Here is a 19,617-nt window from a genome sequence, read left to right on the forward strand (position 1 = left end):
GCGCTGATTCTTTCAAGAATGATGGGGTCTACTCCAGATATTTTACAGCATATACAGAAAATGGCAGATACAGCTTAAAAGTACGGGCTCATGGAGTAACAAACACTGCCAGGCTAAACTTACGGGATCCACTGAGTAGAGCTGCATACATACCAGGCTGGGTAGTAAACGGTGAGTATTCATGATATTTATAGTCCAGTGATAGTTTGAATAATATTGTGATTTGATATAATGAAGACTTCAAACAACCTATTTCCCTAGTGGAATAAACTTTATTCCTGATGGAATAAATTTCTCAGTCAGACTAGGATTTGCCTCTAAATTAGTCTAAGCTTTGGTACAATGTCTGCCACCTAGTAAGCACTCAAGCACTCAAAAAAGGTCAGTTACTATTTTTTAATCTTTCAATTTAGGTTTGGGGGTACATGTGCAGGTGAGTTATATAGATAAATTCGTTTCATGGGGGTTTCTTGTACAGATTATTTCATTACCCAGGTACTAAACCTAGTACCCAATAGTTATTTTTTCTGCTCCTCTCCCCCCTCCCCACCTCTGCCCTCAAGCAGGCCCCAGTGTCTGTTGTTACCCGCTTTGTGTCCATGAATTCTCATCATCTAGCTTCCACTTATAAATGAGAATATGCAGTATTTTGGTTTTTTGTTCCTGCATTAGTTTGCTGAGGATAATGCCCTCCAGCTCCATCCATGTTCCTGCAAAAGACATGATCTCATTCAAAAACATCAGTTGTTGTTATGTGAGTTTGGAACATCTTATGTATATCAACAGTAATATGCCCAATTTTCAGCTCAAGATGAAGGAAACAGACCAATTTATGAGTCTAAGCACAAGCCAGTGCAGAATTTATCCTTCAGATTATGTATGCTATAAGAGTAAACATTTATTTGGAATTTTAATAAGTCAAAAAAAATATGTACAGTAAAATGATATAAGAATTAAGAATGCATTCTTTGCTAGCTTTCTGTTATCTGGTACCTTATCACTTTTAGGGGCTTTCTACTAGCAGTTGGAATACAATCAGAAGAATTATTTCTTAGCACTTGCAGCATGGAGGGAGGGTCCTAGCACAAGTGGGTGGAGAAGAACTGGCAATGATTTTTCCAGGTATATTCCCAGAGAGCAGATAATTCAAAAGGTAAAGCAGTTCCTTTTTTTAAAAAGGCACATATTGAATTATATAATATTACTCTCATCCAGTGTAGCTTTAATTCTAAAGCAATTTATTATCTCATTCTGTCCTACAATATCCTAGCAAAGATTCTCTCACCAACTGGATGCTTATGATTGTCACAAAACTTAGTAAAAATGTGACTGTATATATTTTTTAAAAAGGAAAAGACAAGTGGGGTGGAGAAGGTGATTTAATGAATTCTAAAAAATACCAGCAGTTTTGCCCATCCAGGAAATGTGTAATGCAGGGGAAATTGAAGCAAACCCACCAAGACCTGAAAATAATGAGGATACTCAGGCCACCTTGGAGAATTTCAGCCGAACAGTGTCTGGGGGTGCAGTTGTGATATCACAAGTCCCAAGCCTTCCTTTGCCTGACCGATACCCCCCAAGTCAAATCACAGACCTTGATGCCACACCTTAGGATGAGATTGTTCTTACATAGACAGCACCAGGAGATGATTTTGATGTTGGAAAAGGTAAGGACGAAGTGTCATGTGATTTTGACTTAAGTGAAAAGTGCTAATCGCAAAAACAAGGGTGTAAGAGTGGGTGAGGGGAGAATGGTTTTAAATTGATAGCTTAACAAAGTACTAATTTTATAATATGATATTTTTCAATCAAGTGACACATTTTTATACAGAGAAGGTAGCAGGTTGCAGGGCTTAAGATGATAATTTGGCTTTTTTTAAAAAATGAGTAAGGCTTTTGATATGAGTGTATGCTTTGCATAACTAGACATTTTTGAGAATAAATAAATAGAAATAAATATGCTCTACTCTAGTCTCTAAACTACTTGTAACTTTTTTCTTAGTTCAACATTATATCATAAGAATAAGTGGAAGTATCCTTAATCTAAGAGACAGTTTTGATGATGCTCTTCAAGTAAATACTACTGATCTGTCACCAAAGGAGGCCAACTACAAGGAAATCTTTGCATTTAAACAAGGAAGTATCTCAGAAGAAAATGCAACCCACATGTTTATTGCCATTAAAAGTATACATAAAAGCAACTTGACATCAAAAGTCTCCAATATTGCACAAGTAGCTTTCTTTATCCGTCAGGCAAATCCTGATGAAAATTATACTACTCCTACTCCAGACAAAAATTATACTACTCCTATTTCTGATAAAAATCATCATTCTGGAGTTAATATTTCTACCCTACCCTGGTATTGCCTGTGGTTGGGTCTGTTGTAATTGTTAGCATTATTTTAAGTACCACCATTTGAATCTTAACGAGGGAAAAATCTACAAGTAGACCTAGAACAGAATTTTAAAAAACAAAACATGTTAAGTAAAAGGTATTTCTGAACCTCAAAATTCATCCCGTGTGTGATCATAAACCCATATAAATAATATTAAATATCTGAAAGGATACGTGGATTAAATAAAACATCCATGGATATGTAAAGAACTGTCAAGATTTAAATTTAATAATTTTATTTGTTATTTTATTTGTAAGAAATAGTGATGAACAAAAATTCTTTTTCATATTGATTCCTGGTTGTGTGTTATTTGATACCACAGTTTTCTGAAATGATATTTCACATTTCATCAAGAAATATAAATTATCTATTTGAGTAGTCAAAATACAAGTAAAGGGAGGCAAATAAACATTTGGGGGAAAAAAATGAATATGGTGTTGGTACTATTAAGTATAAATTGATGATATTCTATTCCTCCAAAGCTTCCAACTATACCCTGTAATTGCCAAGGTTATGTTTACTACAATTCATGGCTGTAGAGGATAATAGGAAAAAAAATCGATTACCACCATCAAACTATAATTTTTCCTGATTTTATTTCAATATAAACATATATCTATCTCTTTTCATTTAAAAAGCCATGCCTATCTGCATACTTTTTGTTTTCTTATAAGAAAGAACTCCTGAAGCTACTATCTATAGCCCTTGTTTTTAGATAAAACTAAATTTTTTTTTTCTTTTTTAAGACACAGTCTCACTCTGTCACCAGGCTGGAGTGCAGTGGCACAATCTCAGCTCTGCCTCCCAGAGTTCAAGCAACTCTCCTGCAACCTCCACCTCCCGGGTTCAAGCGATTCTCCTGTCTCAGCCTCCCAAGTAGCTGGGATTACAGGCTCACACCACCATGCCCAGCTAGTTTTTGTGTTTTTAGTAGAGACAGCATTTCACTGTGTAGGCCAGAATGGTCTTGATCTCCTGACCTTCTGATCCGCCAACCTCAGCCTCACTAAATGCTGAGATTACCAGCATGAGCCACTGCACCCAGCCTCAAAACTAAATATTTTCAAAACATAACATTTTCATTCATCTCTCAGGGTCACAACCATTTTGACTAATGAGATCTTTTAAACAGAAAATGTAGGTTGAAAGGAGCAGTTTTATATGGCAGACCATAGCCAGGTCTGCCAGAGGCCCTACTGATGTAAACAAAATGGAACACAGAGCATGTAACAATGGTGTAAGATGGTGCAGAATGAATTCCCGTCATAGAATGAGGTAGACATTAAGTCAGAGTTTACAAGCATACAGTTTTCTTGTTCTTCCAAAGGGTGATTTTTTCATTTTGAACAGGAATTTTTATGATAATAACTCAGCATCTGGAGGAACTAGAAAGGACCTGAAGAACAGCATCCACACATCTGCCTTCTTATCTCATGTAGCATTGGTAGGAATTCTTTGCTATTTGGAAGTAAACAAAAATTAAAGCCATATAAGCTGAATCCAGGGGTACCTTTTAACAATCTTCAAACATTGATCTTGACCTGGCATAATGAATTTGGTGTGATTAGCAGGGCTGACAAAAAGGGCTTGTTGTTTAAATTGGAAGTGATAAAGGAGCAGGGGAAGAAGTAAGTAGGAGACTCCTGACTCTAGGAAAGTCTGACTTCCTCTCAGAGCATGCAGAAGAAAATGTGCAGAGGAAAATGAGCTGCGCACTAGGGCACTTGGTGACTAAGCTGTTGAGGCAAAAGGTCTATTGGCACTGTTAGCTCCTCTAACAAACTGGTACCTATTAAGCCTGTGCTAATGGCTAGGGATGTACAGGATAAAATACAGGAAAAGTATTAAGCATAGAACACCTGACCTTTTACCAAGAGGGAAGTGAAGCCCTGAAATTCTATATTGGCCCAAGAAATAATACATAACAGTCAGATTTTCTTCATGTCCTTTCCACCCATTATTCCCATTACTCTGGAGGCAAAGCCTACCAGCCTGGTTATTTCCCTGCCTGATGTTCAAGTGCAACAGCTAGGCTGAGATGGGTCCCAGTAGTGGACTGTCCCCTCCCGGGTCAAGCTTTGATTTTGTCTATTCCCAGGTCTGCATGAAGTAGTTCAATTATGAATTCTTAAGAATCAGAAAGATAACTAAATGGTTACCATTATTGTAGTCAGTACAGGCTACATAATTTATGCTGCTCACTGCAAAATGAAAATAAGAGGCCTTTGCTTTGAAATTAGTAAGAATTTCAAGACACCAACAGCAAAACATTAAACCAAATTCAGGGCCCTTCTAAGCACAGAGCTCCAAGCAACTGCACAGATGGCATGTACACAAAACCAGCCCTAGCTGTAGTCCAGGATAAACTAGCGATTGTACCTACAGTATGGAGTCTGCCTGGGCTGTCCATTAAAACCGCCTAGGAGCATTCATGGTCTAATACTTGATTTAGTTAATCATGAAGAAGTACCACATCTGGGAAGGTAAGTTTAGGCTCATCACCTCTCACAGGGAATCTGGCAACAGAAAATAAATCTAAGCTATTCCATTAAGAAAGAGGCAGCCCTGTGTGGGAGAGGACCAATCCTGTACCAACCTCAGAGACTCCAACATCTACAGGCTTCCTGAATAGAAAAAAACCTGTATCACCAGATAACCAAGTCAGTGATACTCCTGGAGGTGGGCAGTCTACAGTGTCACAAGCTAAACACCTACCCCCAGGGTCTCCCCAAACTCTAGCACAGAGAGTAGGTACACGTTCATAGTCGCAACTGCTCAGCTAGGACTGAGAGAACTGCCTTTGAATGCTTCTATTTATACCACTGAGATGACTACTGTCACATGTCAGAGTACTCTAGAAGAGTATGTGTACATGTGGGGACCCAAACCACAGTGCCTAATGAACATCCACACAAGTATAAAATGGGACTAAGAGTTCAACTCAAAGCAACACTGAAGTGATCCAGGCCTATTGGAGCCAAAAGAAAAGTACGGTAGCTAGTTCCCAAAATAGTTTCCAAATATCCACAATTCCAATTATTTGTAGCCTTACATAGAGCTGCATGAATGATGTGCCTTAATTAGCATAATACAGCAAAAATGATAGATGTTTCCATTTTAGTGTTCTTGGGAACCCTGACCTACCATGTTAAAATACAACTATGCTAATAAAGAGAGCACTGGAGAGGTTCCAAGAATACATGGAGAAGAAAAGAAGACTAATTCTCCCTGTTTCCCAACCTCTAGATGATTCCATTTACAGTCACCAAACTCTAAGCCTAACCAGCAAAAGAACCTCCCATTTAAGCCCAGATAACCAATGGAATCATGGAAAAAAGAAAATGATTGATGTTTTCAGCCACCAAGTTTTGGGATGGTTTGGTCCACAGTGCTGGATTACCAAAATATCCGATAACTTTTTTGGTCAGGGTACTGTCAGGGAAACAGGCCACTATAAGTATTACAGAGTAGGGAATTTATTTATTATAAGAATTAGGATGAGGAAGTAAAGCACTGAAGAAAGGAAATGGAAGGTAAGAAAAAAAGTCTAACAAGCCTATCTGAAATGCTGAGGTTTGTGTTGGGTGTTTAATGTCGGTATCCAGGCATGTCCAGGAACTGGAGTGGGACCGTGAAAAGAGCCACTGTAGAAGTCTGTGGAAGACTGTTACCTGTGCATAACAAAATCTCTGTGGGTTTGTTGCCAAGAGTTGTGGTGGGCCTAGGATCACTGTCAGTCAGCAATGTCAGCATTCAGAAAGAAGAGTGAGAAATGGAGTAGAGGAGCAAGGATGCCGGTCTGTCTGCATCTGCTTCCTACTGCCTCTTCTCATTTCTCCAGCAGACAGTTATGGCTGCTGTTTTACTTCTGCCTCCCACATACTGTGCGAATTATTTTTGAGCAACTCTTACCCAGATTCATATGGTTCCTGAGAGATGTAGTCTCAGTTTATTCAACTGGCCTCAGCAAAGCCACTATTACATTAAGTGAAATAAGCCAGACATGAAAACACCATATATTCTCATTTATATGTGGAATCTAAAAGCATTGTACACACAGAAGCAGAGAGTAGAATGGGGGTTACCAGAGGCTTAGGTGGGAGGAAGAAATAAGTTTAAGAGGTCTACTGTACATCGTGGTGATTATAGTTATAGCAATATACTATATAATTGAAGCTCACAAACATAATAGATTTTAACTAACCAAAAAAAAATAATTTGAAGAGCTAATGCACATATTAAATAGCTTGATTTATCCATTCCACGCTGTATACACAGACAGACTTACCATGTTTTGTTGGACTTCACTTTATTGTGCTTCACAGATACTGTGTTTTTTACAAACTGACAATGACAGTACTAATGGAATTGGGCTCTGATATTGGTACTTGGTAATTGCTACCTAGTGAAATAGAGGAACTCAACAGAACACAGTTTGTTACAGCAACTCAAAAAATTGTTTTTTCATGTTTATATCCTAGTGAATTGAGATTGTTCAATAAATTGTTTTCATGACAATAATACTCAATATCATCACTGCAAAAACTTTGTATGTTTTTGAAAAACAGCAAACAATGACAAACCCACTGCTATACAGACCTACTCACTAGGTATCAAATTCCCAATTTGTCTTTCCACTTCCTTCCCTCTTACAGAGAACACTTTTGTTCACCTTACCATCATCCATTCTCCCTCCTTCCAGCAAATGTCTGCCCCTGGAGTTTTCCAAAGCTCAGTTTCCGTATCCTCATGTGGTAGTCTACTCATAGAGCTGATGCACGAAAAAATAAGTATTCTTCATAAATGACTCTATATTGTTCCATGAAACAGGAAGTCATCTTAAAGCCTTAGCATCTGTAATAGCATTTTAGTAAATATACCTGTTCAGATAATAATTGTTGCTAATTATTTGATTTACAATCCCAATACCCTGTTTTCTTTAATAATCTGTGTGATGATTAGCAAATTCATTCCTGATGCATTTAACCCCATGAAGAATGTAAGCAAAGTACTACATATTTTATGTCCTGATGTCTGTCATCATGTGGTGATTAGGAAACAGGAAGTTGCTTTAGAGACATATGGAGAAGACTGAACAGTAGGAGTTTGGTGACAAGAAAGTAGAACCATCACTTAATACTTTGAAGTTCTATCTGGACTTGGAACTAAAAACAGTTAAAAACTTTTGCTTTTCTGCAAACATGCTTCTATGTACAGTCTCTCAAATATATTTAGAACCTTAATCAGGCTTCCTTCATAGAACAAACCAGAACTCTCCAGATTCCAGAGCTCAGTGTCAGGAGATAATGCTATCTCAGGAAAGGAAGAAAGCCCACTATTGAGTATCTGTTGCTCCTTTAACTTCTGTTCCACCATCATGAACATTCTCGTGCGCTCTCTCTCTCTCTCTCTCTCTCTCTCTCTCTCTCTCCCTCCTCTCTCTCTTTCTCTTTTCTCTCTCTTACACACACACACACACACATATATAATTTGAGCCAAGCAGGGAAATGTAGATGGTTCAGAGCACTTTTTGGATATAGGTTTGTCAATTTGGGTGAGGAAACAGTAAGTTATATAAAACTAAATTCATTCTCTTCACCTATACCTTCTTCTGAATGTCCTATTCTCAGTGAAAGAAAAGTACCTCATCAGATGTCCCAGATCAAGCTCAGATTGCTGTGCTGGCTAAGAGAAGTTCAAGTCAATGGATCTTGGATCTTAGCTTGCTGGTCTTTGTGAGGGTGGAACCCACCCAGCCAGATCACTTAGCTCCCTGGCTTCAGCCCTCTTTTTCAGGGAAATGAGCAGTTCTGTCTCGCTGGCATTCCAGGCATCACTGGGGTATGAGAAAAAAAAAAGTTACTAAAATGGCTGCTCAGTTTTGTGCTGGAAACCCAGGGCACTGGTGGTGTAGGCACCGGAAGGAATCACCTGGTCTGCGGGTTTTGAAAACCATGAGAAAAGTGCAGTATCTGAGCCAGAGTACCAGAGTGCCAGGAAAAGTCCCTAATGGCTTCCCTCAGATAGGAGAGGGAGAAATAGGAATGCTTTTACACTGTTGGTGGGAGTATAAATTAGTTCAACCATTGTGAAAGACAGTGTGCCAACTCCTTAAGGTTCTAGAAATAGAAATACCATTTGACCCAGCAATCTCATTACTGGATATATACCCAAAGGATTATAAATCATTTTATTATAAAGACACATGCACACATATGTTTATTGTGGCACTGTTTACAATAGCAAAGACTTGGAACCAACCCAAATGCCTATCAGTGATAGACTGGGTAAAGAAAATGTGGCACATATTCACCATTGAATACTATGCAGCCATAAAAAAGGAGGCGTTCATGTCCTCTGCAGGGACATGGATAAAGCTGGAACCCATCATTCTTAGCAAACTGACACAAGAACAGAAAACCAAACACACTGCATGTTCTCACTCATAAGTGGGTGTTGAACAAAGAGAACACATGGACACAGGGAGGGAAACATCACACACAGAAGCCTCTGGAGGGTGAGAGGCTAGGGGAGGGATGTCAGGGGGTGGGGAGACAGGGGAGAGATAGCATTAGGAGAAATACCTAATGTAGGTGACAGGGTGATGGATGCAGCAAACCACCAGGGCACATGTATATCTATGTAACAAACCTGCACATTATGCACATGTACCCCAGAACTTAAAGTATAATTTAAAAAAAAAAAACAGCTGTATAGGACATGACTTTAGAAGTGTTTTGCTGATATTTAAAATGCCATTTAAGGCTGAATGTGGTGGCTCATGCTTGTAATCCCAGTATTTTGGGAGGCCAAGGCAAGTACATCATCTGAGCTCAGGAGTTTGAAATCAGCTTGGATAGCATGGCAAAGCCCTATCTATACTAAAAATACTTTAAAAAAAAAAAAAGAAGAAGAGAAAAGAAAAGTATTTCGCCATCCAGTCATTCAAACCAGAGACCAGGAGGCCATTTCTTGACCCTCCAATTTTTTCACCGTTTATGTCAAATAGGTGAATGAGTCTTGTCTGTGAAATCTCCTTAACCTTTATCTCTTCCCTATTCCTCTTCAGTGACTGCCTCAATCAGCCTCCAGCATCTTCTGAAAAAGATGGTTCCTAACTGTTCTCTCTTTTCAGTCTATCCTTCCCAATCCATGTTCCCCACAGATTAATTTGAACAAAACCACAATAGTTCCCATGCTGCTTTCAAGATAAGGTATAAATGCCACAAAGGCAGAGACTTTGTCTGCTTTATTCATCACTTCTTACCAGGCACCTTGTATGATGGCTAATATTTGTCAAATGAATGACTGCAAAGCCTACCATCATTTGGCCCTAGCTTCCACTGCCACATCTCTTATTACACGATCCCAACTGATCTCCCAGCTGTAATCAGTCAAAGACTTTCAGTTTCCCCAGAAGTCCACACAGTTTTATATTTCTGGGCCTTTGTCAGAATTGCCATACTTTACCGTTCCTTCTTTACTTCTTCTTCTTTACTCCACCCTCTTCAGCTGCCCTTTCTGCCTCCTAACCACATTCCCCTTCTTCAAAGTCCCATTTCTACTGTCTCTCCTGGTTCACTCCCTCACACTCAGAACACTCCCCCTTCTTTGTCCCATTCTTCATACAGAATTCTAACACCCAAATGCAGTTATTTGTTTACTATCTGACACAAGCCCTAACTCCTAATCCCTCTCAAATACATAGTGAACACTTTGGAAAATGGGACTACATTCTGGGAAGACAGAGTAAAAAAGAGTGAAGAGGAAAAATGGAATGGAGAATATTCTAATACACACATACAAGTACAGAGACATTCCTATTCTTGCTTCTTTACTCTCTACATCCAGTCAGTCACCAAGTCTTGTCAATTCTTAATATCTTCAAAAGCCTTCCACCTGCCTCTAACACTAGTTCATGCCCCCGGCATCTCTTACCTATATTCCCTACAAAACCCTTTTCCAAACAGCCATTGTGAACTATTGTGAAGATTGTGCCGTGCCTGAAAACACTCACCCATGGAAGGCAGAAGGGAGTGAGGCCTGAAATACAATTCAAACTCAGCTCCCAGAATCAGGGCTGCAGGGGCGCTACTGGATCATGAGTATGCCCAGAGGTGGCATGTTTTTCTAATTTACAGGTAGTTTTCCTAATTCACACAAGATATATATGCTAATAATGCAAGCCTGTTTCCAACCACTAATCACTTTGCAGGTGAAGTATTTCTAAAGTGCAAATATGATCCAGTCGCACTCCTGTTTAAAACCTTCTAATGACTTTCCTTTGCACTCAAGGTAATGTAACCACAGACCCAATTCAGTCTGCTTTACCTTTGTTAGTAACAAAAGGATGAGTTGCTTTGCAGTGCCATGGACCCCCAAGTTGCATGTCATGTAACATGAACATGTCTAGATGAGCCAAGCATGTCTGATTCAAGACCCCAAAGCCAGCAGAATAGAAAAACCAACCACAGGTGGAAACTAAGTATGTGAGTCAAGGAACAGGGATGTAAGTGAGAAGTAATGAAACCCCTGTTTGGTTTCATTACAGACTTAAAAGCCAAAAACCCATCACCACCCCTTGCATGACCCAGACAGCTCACTCCTCATTGCATTTTCCTACCGTTCCCATTGTTATTCTCAGACTAGAAAACCTGACCTCACACCCCAACTTAGGGAGATGGATTTGAACTTGCCTAATATCTCTTTACCAGTTGACTCTCAATAAGGCTTTTTTCTTCACTTTTCTCAAAAGCCAGTGCCATAGTATTAGCTTCTATGAGTATCAGGCAACAAAACCATTGCTTGATTCCAGTGAAGTCTGAACCCTGTGGTATGATTAATGATGCTTTTTATCTTGTATATCCAGCTTACTTCAGTTTCATGTCTCACAACTTCTCACCTTATATACTGGGCTCCATCCACCCTGGACCACTTCTAGTTCTTTGAATACATTACAGTATCTCTCATTCCAAGGCTGTGAGGTGCTTTTCATTCTCTATAGATGCCATCTTCTCCACTATCCCTCCACTTCCACATCCTGCGGTCACTGAATAACTACTCATGCTCATTCTCAGGTCTTTGGAGTCACTCCTCCTGGAAAGCATCCCCTAATTCCTCCAACCTCTTGCCCCGGTGGGTTTAACTCCTCTTACCTAATTCTCACCCCTACCCCTGGGTTTCACATTAGCTCTCTTTCTCATAACTGCCATCTACTTGTCCTTATTTCCCTCCAGAGGCTGTGATTTTTGAGGGTGGAAGACAAGTTCTTATTCATCATCATATCCCCAATGCCCAGCACCAAGCTCAATAAATGCTTGTTAAATTAAAACATGAAATCTGCCTTTTCCAAAATATCAGTTTTAATGAATCAATCACAAAGCTGACAAAAGGACCACAAAAACTAACCACTTTTTATACTGTTTGAATAGTTTCAGAAGGAATGGGACCAGCTCCTCTTTGCACATCTGGTAGAATTCGGCTGTGAACCCATCTGGTCCTGGACCTTTTTTGGTGGTAGGCTATTAATTACTGCCTCAACTTCAGACCCTGCTTGTTATTGGTCTATTCAGGGATTCAACTTCTTCCTGGTTTAGTCTTGGGTGGGTGTGAGTGTCCAGGAATGTATCCATTTCTTCTTGATTTACTGGTTTATGTGCATACAGGTGTTTGTAGTAATCTCTGATGGTAGTTTGTATTTCTGTGGAATTGGTGGTGACATCCCCCTCATCATTTTTTTCACATCTATTTGATTCTTTTCTCTCTTCTTTTTTATTAGTCTGGCTAGCAGTCTATCTATTTTGTTGATCTTTTCAAAACACCAGCTCCTAGATTTATTGATTTTTTGAAGGGTTTTTGTGTATCTGTCTTCTTCAGTTCTGCTCTGATCTTAGTTATTTCTTGTCCTCTGCTAGCTTTTGAGTTTGTTTAATCATGCTCCTCTAGTCCTTTTAATCACGACGTTAGGGTGTTGATGTTAGATCTTTCCTTGTTTCTTATGTGGGCATTTATTGCTATGAATTTCCCTCCAGACACTGCTTTAAATGTGTCCCAGAGATTCCGGTACAAGGTGTCTTTGTTCTCACTGATTGCCAAGAACATCTTTATTTCTGCCTTCATTTCATTATTTATCCAGTAGTCATTCAGGAGCAGCTTGTTCAATTTCCATGTAGTTATGCAGTTTTGAGTGACTTTCTTAATCCTGAGTTCAAACGTGATTGCACTGTGGTCTGAGAGACTGTTATGATTTCCATTCTTTTGCATTTGCTGAGAAGTGATTTACTTCCAATTATGTGGTCAATTTTAAAGTGCGATGTGGTGCTGAGAAGAATGTATATTCTGTGGATATGTGGTGAATAGTTCTGTAGATGTCTATTAGGTCTGCTTGGTCCAGAGCTAAGTTCAAGTCCTGGATATCCTTGTTAATTTTCTGTCTTGTTGATCTGTCTAATAATCAACAGTGGAGTGTTAAAGTCTCCCACTATTATTGTGTGGGAGTCTAAGTCTCTTTGTAGGTCACTAAGAACTTGCTTTATGAATCTGGGTGCTCCTGTATTGGGTGCATATATATTTAGAATAGTTAGTTCTTCTTGTTGCATTGACTCCTTTACCATTATGTAATGCCCTTCTTTGTCTCTTTTGATCTTTGTTGGTTTAAAATCTGTTTTATCAGAGGCTAGGATTGCAACCCCTGCTTTTTTTGCTCTCCATTTGCTTGGTAAATCTTCCTCCCTCTCCTTATTTTGAGCCTATGTGTGTCTTTGCATGTGAGATGGGTCTCCTGAATACAGCACACTGTAGGGTCTTGACTTTTTATCCAATTTGCCAGTCTGGTCTTTTAATTAGGACATTCAGCCCATTTACATTTAAGGTTAATATTTTTATGTGTGAATTTGATCCTGCCATTTTGGTGCTAGCTGTTGTTTTGCCCATTCATTGATGCAGTTTCTTCATACTGCTGATGGTCTTTACAACGTGGTCTTTACAACCAGCTTTTGCAGTGGCTGGTACTGGTTGTTTGTTTCCATGTTTAGTGCTTTCTTCAGGAGCTCTTGTAAGGCAGGCCTGGTGGTGATAAAATCTCTCAGCAGTTGCTTGTCTGTAAAGGATTTTATTTGTTCTTCAATTATGAAGCTTAGTTTGTCTGGATATGAAATTCTGGGTTAAAAGATCTTTTCTTTAAGGATGTTGAATATTGGCCCACACACTCTTCTGGTTTGTAGGTTTCTGCCGAGAGATATGCTGTGAATCTGATGGTCTTCCCTTTGTGGGTAACTCAACCTTTCTCTCTGGCTGCCTTTAGCTTTTTTTCCTTCATTTTAACCCTGGTGAATCTGACTTTTAAGTGCCTTTGGGTTGCTCTTCTCGAGAAATATCTTTGCTGTCTTCAATGTATTTCCTGATTTTGAATGTTGGCCTGCCTTGCTGAGTTGGGGAAGTTCTCCTGGATAATATCCTGAAGAGTGTTTTCCAGCTTGGTTTCATTCTTCACATCACATTCAGGTACCAGGTACACTAATTAAACGTAGATTTGATCTTTTCACATAATTCCATATTTCTCGGAGTCTTTGTTCATTTCTTTTTATGCTTTATTCTCTAATCTTTCCTTTTCTCTTTATTTCATTGAGTTGATCTTCCATCTCTGATAGCCTTTCTTCTGCTTGGTCGATTCTGCTATTGAAACTTGTATAGGCTTCATTAAGTTCTTGTGCTGTGTATTTCAGCTCCATCAAGTTGTTTATGTTCTTCTCTATGCTGGTTGTTTTAGTCAACATTTCATCTAACCTTTTTTCAAGGTTCTTAGTTTCCTCGCATTGGGTTAGAGCATGCTCCTTTAGCTTGGAGAAGTTTGTTATTACCCACCTTCTGAAGCCTGCTCTGTCAATTCATCAAACTCATTCTCCATCCAGTTTTGTTCCCTTACTGGTGACGAGTTGTGATCCCTTGGAGGAAAATAGACATTCTGGTTTTTGGTGACTTCGTCCTTTTTGTAATGGTTTTTTTCCCATCTTCATGGATTTTTCTACCTTTGGCCTTTGAAGTTGGTGACTTTTGGATGTGGTCTTTGAGTGGACGTCCTTTCTGTTGATGAAGCCATTTCCTTCTGTTTTTCAGTTTTCCTTCTAACAGTCAGGCCACTTTGCTGCAGATCTGCTGGAGGTCCTCTCCAGACCCTGCTTCCTGGGAATCAGCTGTAGGGGCTGCAGAACAGCAAAGATTGCTGCCCATTCCTTCTTCTGGTAACTTTGTCCCCGAAGGGTACTCACCAGATGTCAACATCATCCTGATACCAAAACCTGGCAGAGACACAACTAAAAAAAATTTCAGACCAATATCTAGGTTGAACATTGATGTGAAAATTCTCAATAAAATACTGACAAAGCAAATCCAACAGCACATCAAAAAGCTGATCCATCACGATCAAGTAGGCTTCATCTTGGGGATGCAAGGCTGGTTCAACATACACAAATTTATAAACATAATCCATCACATAAACAAAACCAAAGATGAAAACCACATGATTATCTCAAAAATGCAGAGAAGGCTTTCAACAAAAATGCAGAGAAGGCTTTCAACAGCCTTTTATGCTAAAAACTCTGAATAAACTAGGGATAGCAGTGGGTGGGGAGATTGGGGAGGGATAACATTAGGAGAAACACCTAATGTAGATGATTGGCGCATGGTTGCAGCAAACCACCAAGGCATGTGTATACCTATGTAACAAACCTGCACAATCTGCCCAAGTACCCCAGAACTTAAAGTATAATAATAAGAAGAAGAAATTAACAATTTTACTGTATGAGCTTAAGCGAGAAAACAATATTATACCTATAGACAGGAATGCTGAGTCATTCCACTTAAATTAAGGCAAAAGTATCTTGAACTATAGCCTGATTGTTATTGCAACTACAAACTTTGGTTTCACATTTCCTCTTAATCTCCCAGTCAGCCTCTATTTAGGTCAATTCTAATTTTATGTGAATTTGCTTCTGCCTAATAGGTCCCTTCAACACCAATTCCTCCAATGACCCTGTTTATATCTGCCAAGAACATTAGTCCTTCAAATCAGTTACAAAGATATTAAGGCCAGACTCATTCAAATGCAGCTAAAATCTTAGTTCACACTTGAGAAATGCAGCCTTTTCCTATCCGGCTATACCAGCCTGTCACACTTCTATACTCCTACCTAAACATCAGCACTGATGTACCAGGTGCCTGCATTCAACCCCAGAAGTCATTTTTTCTTTGAACTTGATGTTCCTTCCACTTGATTACTAATTACTGACTCTTTTTTTTTTTTTTTTTTTTTTTTTTCAGATATCAACTTATCTCTTCGGAGAAACCTTCTCTGTCAACCTAATCTTAAGCAACAACTCAGTCACCACCATAAGTTTTAAAATCAAATTCTCTGTAGAACATTTAACACTAACTGATATTTTAAGTTTTAGTGGAATGTTAGAATGTTTATTGTTTATCTTTCCCACTGAAATATAGGTTCCATAAGAGCAGTGACCTGTTAGTTTTGCTCACTTTATGAACTAGAACTAAACCAGGCTATATAATAAATTAGCAATTAATAACTGTTAAGTGAATGAAAAGATAATAGAATATGAACTAAATATTTTATCCATGCTGTCTTAGATGGAGGCATAGAATTGGGCCAAGGAGAAGTATTTAAATTATTTGTTATATAATATCTTGTTTATATCATTGTCTACCTTTTCTCTAGGGTTTTGTACATGCAAACTTTGGCTTCTGTCATTTGCTAGATGAATTTTCACAGAACAAACACAATCATGTAACCAAGGGTGACCTCAAGAAAAGAACATTACCAATATCCCAGGTGCTCCCTTTCTTCTCTCTTCCAGTTATCATCTCCTATGTGAGATAATGTCAAGTTGAAGTCAAGTTATCTTGGCTTCAAATGGCAGAGATTGTTTCTGCTTGTTTACACACTTTAGGGAAGTGGAATCATATAGTACATATTCATTGCTGATTGGCTTCATTTACTCAAATATGTATGTGAGATTCATCGGCATTGCTGTGTGCAGTGGTATTTTGTTGATTCTCATTATACTAGTGTACAACTTTTAAAAGCTCAACACTCATTAACATATTAAAACATAAATTCATTTTTAATACTCATATTAATAATAAAATTTATGTAAGGAAATTTAGATTCACTTCAGTTCCTTTTTTTTTTTTTTTTTTTGAGACAGAGTCTCGCTTTGTCGCCAGGTGCCAGGCTGGAGTGCAGTGGCGCAATCCCAGCTCACTACAACCTCCGCCTCCTGGGTTCAAGCAATTCTCCTGTCTCAGCTTCCTGGGTAGCTGGGACTATAGGCGCCTGCCACCATACACAGCTAATTTTTTTGTATTTTTAGTAGACATGGGGTTTCACCATGTTGGCCAGGATGGTCTCTATCTCTTGATCTTGTAATCTGCCTGCCTAGGCCTCCCAAAGAGCTGGGATAACAGGCTTGAGCCACTGCGCCCGGCCCAATTCTTTACTCTTTTAAAATAATGTTCTCTATGATGAACATTCTTACAGCAATAAAACTTCAAGTTTTTAAATTCATATTGACATCTTATTCACAAGAAAATATTAACAATTCATTTTATTATCAAATGTATAAGCCATTATTTGCCTTCCAAATTTCTTCAGCAAATGTGGATGTTACTGTCCTTTTAAAATTTGTGTCACTTGATAATTTAAAATATGATATTTTATTGCTCTTTCTATTTTAACTTCTTTACTTACTAATGAATGTGTGGTTTTCCATGTTTACTGGCTGGTTTTCTTTATTTTAAGAATAACCATTTATGTCTGATTCATTTTTTAGATGGAGTATTCATGTGTTTTATTGATTGGTTGAGCAAAAGTTAATCCTTGATCTACTCAGGTTTCCTAAGACTGGTTCCATTTTGATAATTTGTATTTGCCTACAGAATTGTCCATTTTACTGAAGTTTCTTAATGAATGCACAGTGGCATCTTGTGATTCTAATTTGCATTCTGCTGATGACTAATTCATTTAGATTTTAAAATGGATTAGCAATATTTTAAAATTCTGTTCTGAATCTGACTTTAATTCTTGATACTTGATTAGATCTTTCATACATAATTATTAGAAAAGTTTCAAGTGTTTACATATATACAGGATACATTCTGTCTGTGATCAAAAATTTTATTTTTCATTTTAACAATAAAATACAGATTAGAGAGCAATATGACTCAAATGTGTCACTTTTCCCTTTTGATGTAGCTCCTCTAAAGGACCATGCAAGTATTTTTGTGCCCACACTTTCCAACTCTGTGAGCTCTATTGAAAATGAAGACTTTCTAACAGAGAACTGTGAAAAGAAAGATTTCTACTAGATGTAGGAAGAGGAACGAGGTGTCAGTAAACATCAGTCAAGGAGACAGATTGGTGGGATAAATAAAAAATGAGGAAGACTTTAGAGCTTGGGACCAGGAAATGAGAATGTGGAATTATTAGAATGTTTTTGTAAGGCCACGAAATAAACAAAAGAAATTAAAATAGTGTTGTTGCTATTAAAATAAGTTTTTTAAAGTCCAGTTTTATTTACAAAATGACATTGAACATAGAAGCAAGATGCTATTCTGCAAAATAAAGAATAAGATTTTTAAAATATATTATCATTGCATTTTTTTCTCAATTAAGAGAGAAATGGGGTTTTAATGAGGATATACATATGAAAATGGAACCTCTTAAATACTGGAATGTATCACTTAAAGATCATATGAAGAATCTGAAAATCATATGAAGAGATTGTGATTAAAAAATTAAATCTGAGATGATTTAAATGTGATTCAAGTTATAAGTGGAGGCTAAAATAGGGTTTTTTAATATAAATTATAATTATTCAGATGAAAATTTTAAAGTTGTTTAGGATAAGTGCTACTGGCAACATTGCTTTTTATAAGAGTTTTATAGAAAAACAAATATGTATCAATAAATGAATTAATAATAATTGATCCATGAATTCATTCAGTGAAAATTTAATTATTGGCATTCAATGTGTAATCAGAAGGTATGTATTTAAATCTTAGAAGCAATGCTTCTTAATTCTATGCCAGCTTTTTCTTTAAATTTGTAAAGTAAGGTAAAAAAAAAAAACTTATTTCATGGTATTTTGAGGATCAGCTTATAGATAACGTATAAATTTCCTAGCATAGGATGGAGCAAATAGTAAATAGAAACGTAAGTTATCCTTCCCAGTCTTCCTAACTATAAAATTATGATAGTACCTTTTTTTTCAGAAATGCCATGCAGAATAATGTGAAGTAGTTACTGCATCTATCAAAATACCTGGCAGCTAAATAGTAAGAGTTCAATCATTCCTTTATTCTTTCCTGACTTCCTACCATTTAATTTCCACATCAAGAATATTTGCTTAGCATCTACTATCTGCACTAGGTCCTAAGCCATGAGGGTAAACAAGGCAAATGTGATTTCTGCCCTCAAAGAATGTACAATCTTGACTTGAGAGGAAGAAAGATTAATTAATTAATTACAATTGATTGTAGGAGGAAGGAAAAAGCCTTCGCTATGAATTCAGTTGACTTTTAACTTTGTCAGTGCAGTGCTAGGTACTGGAAATACAAAAGTTACGTGTATTTGCTTCAATTTGCTTTGGAAAACTAGCCCATTTACACACGTCAGTGACATCCTAATCCTACCTCAGTTCTACCTGTCATTTGTGTTCTATTGTTCACGTGTACTTTTTATCCTTCTTGGCTTTCAGAAAAAGGTGAATGTCTGTTGATGACTATTTTGCTATAGCAGTATTCACATTACAAAGTCTGAATGGTAAATGGTTGATCATTATAGTTCAAGTAGAAGGTTGCATTCTTGGCAAATAGAATGTGACCCCCCAAAAAAAGGAAATAGTAATGTATTAGGCCATTCTTGCTTTGCTATAAATACCTGGAACTTGGTACTTTATAAGAAAAGAGGTTTAATTGGCTCACAGTTGTTCAGGCTGTAGAGGAAGCATAATGCCGACATCTGCTTCTAGGGAGACCTCAGAAAGCTGACAATCATGATAGAAGGCAATGGGGAGTAGGCATATCACATGGCAGGAGTGGGAACAAGGAGGCAGGGAAGGGCCACACACGTTCACCAGGTCTCATGAGAACTCACTCACTACCACGAGGACAGCACCAAGCCATGCAGGATCTGCCCTCACAACCAAAT

At 38.0% G+C, this 19,617-nt stretch overlaps 1 protein-coding gene across 18 annotated transcripts in view; it reads left to right on the top strand.

Moving 5' to 3' along the window:
* Positions 1-19,617, top strand: part of LOC101033254 (calcium-activated chloride channel regulator 1-like) — a 183,442-nt gene that overhangs the window by 92,627 nt on the left and 71,198 nt on the right. For 2 of the 18 annotated variants that reach the window (XM_074381123.1, XM_074381124.1), the window contains exons 2-3: positions 1-16,239; positions 18,681-18,743. The exons of 1 other annotated variant lie outside the window; for it this stretch is intronic. The gene's annotated coding sequence lies outside the window, so the exon portion shown is untranslated. 15 more of the 18 variants (XM_074381119.1, XM_074381121.1, XM_074381118.1 and 12 more) reach the window with 15 other exon arrangements.

Source organism: Saimiri boliviensis, chromosome 11 (genome assembly GCF_048565385.1).
Source record: "Saimiri boliviensis isolate mSaiBol1 chromosome 11, mSaiBol1.pri, whole genome shotgun sequence".
NCBI lineage: Eukaryota > Metazoa > Chordata > Mammalia > Primates > Cebidae > Saimiri > Saimiri boliviensis.